At 36.0% G+C, this 5,415-nt stretch overlaps 1 pseudogene; it reads right to left on the reverse strand.

Moving 5' to 3' along the window:
* Positions 1-1,515: 1,515 nt before the first annotated feature.
* Positions 1,516-4,582, reverse strand: LOC114543663 (annotated as a pseudogene).
* Positions 4,583-5,415: the final 833 nt, after the last annotated feature.

Here is a 5,415-nt window from a genome sequence, read left to right on the forward strand (position 1 = left end):
GAACGAAATCATTTCCTAATTCAGCGCCGTCAAAAGAAATTATAATAATATATATATATATTATATATATTATATATATATATATAATATATATATATATATATATATATTATATATATATATATATAATATATATTATTATATTATTATATATATATTATATTATATTATATATATAACTATATATTATATACCTTGCTGTCAGGATATGAAGATAAAGTGGTCAAGTAATTATTATATACCTTGCTGTCAGGATATGAAGATAAAGTGTCAAGAACTATTTTAAGAGAACTTTAGCAGGTAGAAGAAGAGGACACAAAGTTGAGCTAATAGTAAGTGATAGGAAAGATTTTGCTTCATGTGTAATTTTAAGAAGGGGCAATTGACAATTTCCTTTAATTATGGAGAATGGAATGTACATGGATTCCCCCAACATAGCTAATTTTAATTACTCTTTTTATATAGGAACTACAAATATGCCCATGTTCAATGTTTTTATTTTTTGGCTGATTTCAAGCTAAAAATAATGTGCGGTATATTACATGTGTCAGCAGTGTATCGCTGAATTAATTTCTGGAGATGAATGTGACCTTTCATAGGATGGGGGTTTTAATGTTGAAATTTGATTCATACCGTAAATTTATATACTTTCTGTTTATATTAATTTGATTTGTTTACTCTTTTGAACATTGTTTATATGTTGATTGAATTGCTGTTGAAATCATGTACTATTATGATAGCTTTTGTACAAAAATCCATTTTAATGTTTACAAATGAAAGAAAAAAAATTATTTCATTACTGTTGGTGTGCATTTGTATGTAGGTAAATTAAATAGTGTATCTGCAGTCTGTTGGTAGTTACTTATTCACACTTTATTACTGTATCATGTAATGCCGTGCTCCATAAATGCAAATCTTGCTTGCAAACTGAGCATTTACGGTATGTAGCCTGTGTGACCTTCATGTAAAGACAACAAACAAATAACTCTAAATTTGTCCAAGCTTCCCCCACCCGCCTCCCCCGTGCTTGCCGACATTTTTGGGAAATGAAATATTAACCCATTAAGTGCCAGCACTTTTCACATGACGAGTAAAATTGTCTGGTGTTAGACAGAGCAAATACTAAAGGTAGGGTGCATCAGGGCACAATGCCGTTTAATGGGTTAATTAGTAGATTTTCAGAATTTTGTCGGTAATTTTTGGACAAACACCCCCTGTCGACATGTCTTTATGACGGCCCTGATAGCTTAGTGTTCATATGTGCACCTCCCATCATTCCCATATCACAACAAATGAAGTCATTTGCCAGAATAATTTAATAAAAAATTTATTTTTCAAGTCAAATTCATAAAAAAGATTAATACATTAGCAAAAAGTTCACAAAAGGTTTGGCCGCATGCCCTGGCTACCCTGCTGCTGTTCTGTTCTCCAGCAGTTTAAGGTTTTCATCCGCTGGAACATAATTCACAAGAACACTGGCAGTTGAGTAACCCAAGTTGGCCAAGCTAATCAAACCTACTTAAACACAAGATTTTTCCCTGAGGAAACACTTGATACAATCAACCTCCTAAGCTTATCTGCACAGAATCTACACTTAACATCTGACATGCACACCTTCTGCAACCCACAATAACAGTATGCCAAATCTCCAGAGCTTACTTGTTTGGGAATATATGACTTGGCACAAGAATGATCAGATCTCTCATTAGGAAGGTTAAAACCTCTCTCCCTGAGCCAGATTAAGGATACAAACTCATGTCGGAAAATTTGTTCCCATCTGGAAACAAAATTGGTATTCCTGCTGTATTTTGCAATGAAGACATGTTTTGCCTCTCTTCCTTCCATTGAGTTAATACCGTTGCCAAGGTCATATTTGTCCTTCATGTACTGGGTATGGGCAGGAACAATATTGCCTATTGTCCAAACAGTGGGATTTACTTGAAAGAACAGAGCATTTGCCCGGAAATAGTCTCGACAGAGATTGGTAAGCTTCTTTATCTCATCATTTGAAATATTTATTCGACTGAATATCGAAACACAATCTCTAAGAAGAAGGCAAATGTATGCAAGAATATGCAGAATAGTTTTCTGCCTACCAGGCTCAGAAATAGGTTCAATATATGAAATTAATTTCATGAAATGCAGGAGAAAAAGTCTTGACTGCTTGCCAGTGAAGCGATATTCAAAACTTTTTCCATTAGCACCAGTTTCATCAAACCACTTGATGATCTTATTCGCTAACCTTGATAAATTGCATTCACGCATGGAAAGGATGTACATTTTAAATGGAGAGTTTGAAGGAACCTGAGCAAAAGAATTCACCTTCTGTCCAAGCTTTGTCATTGCAATTACTTCATAAAGCAACAACCTATGGGTAAGTGCACAAGCATTGTTTTTTAGGTGAAGCGGGTCTACATGAGCCCGATCAATCAACCTTCCAACAATGGGTTGAAATTCCTGGCGGCTTTTCAACTGGGCAATGAAGGATGTTACCTTAGATCTTACTGTGGCTGGTGCCAATGGTTTTTTGGCCATAGTTTTCTTAAAATCTTCAACCTTGTTTGCAGCAGAGACCCTGTCTTCATATTTCCAGGGCTTCCACATTTCCTTCCCAGAAAAACTGAAAGAACCTGCAAGAGAACTCATATTATGGGTGCTTACATTTGCAAAGGTAGAAAAGAAAGTGGCTGCGTTTGATAGTTCTCCACCAAAGAATGCCAACATCTTCATGTCGTTAGGCATTTCTGAGACATGAAATCTTACATTAACCATCTCACCACCACACTCAACCTGAAAGGTACTTTTCTCCAAAACACTAATATCACTCAAGCACTTTTGTAGAAACCGACGCACTGGCACACAATCCTCTTTACAATTGGCTCCAAACAATAGATAATTCTCATTGCTGCTTAGCACTTTCCTGCCTAAATTAAGAAAACTAACTAACCAGCAACACGAAGTGTCATCTTTTTCAAATGGTGCCCCATCGCCTCCAAGTGAAATATTGAAAGTGTAAGTTTGTTTCTTAAAGCATACAAGCTCATACCTCTTTCGACACACTAAGTAGTATCTAGCAAGAATAAGAACTATCTCCTGAATATTTCTATACACCCCATCAACTTTGTCAATTTCATCTAGACCATCACAAAGTGTTTCCCTAATGGAATAAAGTTTACCAATATCTATTGATTTAATATAATGTGCAAGCTTATGGTAAGGCAACAGTCTCGGAATAGGGCAGTTATTGATTTTTATACGAAGAGACTTTGCTTCATTACTCTTTTTGTAACTACTTGCCCTATAAACATTACGATACTTTTTTACCCATTATACCGCCACTATAATACACAGCGATACTTCTTGTCATGTTATCATTTGACTTTTCATAATCATTTATACCTTTCTGTAATATCTTAGGAATTACTCTTTTAACTGTTTTAACATTTGTTGAAAAAACATTAACTAAAAGTTTTTCAGAACATTTTGTTATTGCTGTGTCACACAGACCAACTTGGCCTGGTAAATTTGAGTGATTAGTAGCCCCATGAATCTGACATGCTGCCTCAAATGTCTCTGAACTCCTCCTTCTTGAAGTAGCTAGACTAACTGTACTATTTGCACCAAACTGAGTGCGGTTTCTCATTCTTATTGAGGTTGATCTCTCTGAAATAAATCTTTTCTTCCTAGGTGGCTCTGAACTACCATGACCTGCTCTACCTGCTCTATTCACTTCACTGATAACATCACCCCCTTCCTCAATATATTTATCAAGGTTTTCAATCTGAAGGCAATTATGAATTTTATTTAGAATGTGTGCAGCAGGAAAAAAAATACAAAAGCCAATATAATATACACAGCCAAAAACACCCAAGTTGCAACAAGTCTGCTGCAGGCCTGTTGCAACTTGTTGTATCAAACTGATATCTGATGTGTTCGCATGGCTTGCATCAGCTTGTTCAGACAGGGCTGTTACAAGTTGTCAACAGACTTGCTGCAAGTCGTCAACAGACTTGATGCAAGTTGTTCTCATCAGACCTGATGCAAGTTGTCAACAAACCTGTTAGAAGTTACAACAGACTTGCTGCAAGTTGTTCAATCAGACTTGTCAAGCTTGGGATTGACAAGTTGCATCAAGACTGCTAATTATGACAAGTTGCAACAAGACTGATTTTCACAGGCTTGTCGCAACTTGTTGAAATTAACCAGCTTTTTGCAACCGGTTGATAACTTGAAACAAGCCGGTAAAACTGACAACTTGCAACAAGTCTGTGGCGTTTCTGGCTGTGTAGTAGAGTACCAGTCCGTGAAACATGCTGCTCAGGTCTACATTCAAAGCACAATCAAATTAATATTTATATAACTCAATTTTTTAAAAAAATACACTAAATTTTGCATCTATTCGTCTCATTCTCTCACGTTTTGAACAAAGTTCCTTCTCTTTCTGAGCTAATTGCACATCTGTTTCCTGAATAGCTTTTGTTTCTTTTAAAACATTGTCCCATTTCTCCTTCTGCAAGACCATATATTTCCCAACAGGAAATCTGTTGTATCGCCTCTTCCTTACACCACTTGAGGCAGCCATGCTAGAAACATGATAAAATCCATCAAAATACAAGGAAAATAAGCGCTTTCTTGCCAAACAAAAAACATACGATCGAAGAACAATACCTAAGCGTTAAGTATTTGCCAAAGAACAAGCACAACAACGTAGCTGCCCAAAGTTTAATGAAGCCAAACATACCATTGTGTGTACTCAATGTGAATACCAAAACAATTCTTCAAAATAGGGTATCTACTTGCACGTAAAAAGTAGGTCAAATTAAATCTTTTCTCTGCATATTTGGTATCAAACGGGAGATTTTGATCAGCTCTACTTCGCTCATCGACTCAATTTTCTGAACAGTAAAAAGAGGCCTTATGGGAAGGCGTAAAAGTGGAGATAAAATCGAAATTCCTTGTTTTTCCGTATTAAAAAAACTCGAACCCAGTTTCCCAAAAATTGCGGGTCGCGACCGACACGATCTACGTGAGCGAATTTATTCCAGCCAGTGCCCGCCGTGGTACCTCTAACATGAGTGCAACCTTTCGTTCACTGCAATGTAATTTATAACCACTAAACTTCTACACAAAAATATGGCATATGTTGATGTTGAAATAGTTTCGAAACGTTAGCTTCAGTTAGCTTATCACTTTACTAAGAACCCACTTATTAAATTAGAAAAGGAATATGGACCTAACTTTTTGAAGACAGAGGGGAGGGGGGGCATTGATACTATGATGAATTACGATTTTGAATTTATTGCGAATAGTTTCATTTTAGGGAATGAGGTATAATTAACCCGAACATACCATATCACTTCCACTTTTATGACCAGCAAAGTCTTTGTAGAACTTTTAAAATATAATAATCAGTGG

This window comes from Dendronephthya gigantea, unplaced genomic scaffold (genome assembly GCF_004324835.1).
Source record: "Dendronephthya gigantea isolate DGI-Jeju-01 unplaced genomic scaffold, DenGig_1.0 000513F, whole genome shotgun sequence".
NCBI classification, from domain to species: Eukaryota; Metazoa; Cnidaria; class Anthozoa; order Malacalcyonacea; family Nephtheidae; genus Dendronephthya; species Dendronephthya gigantea.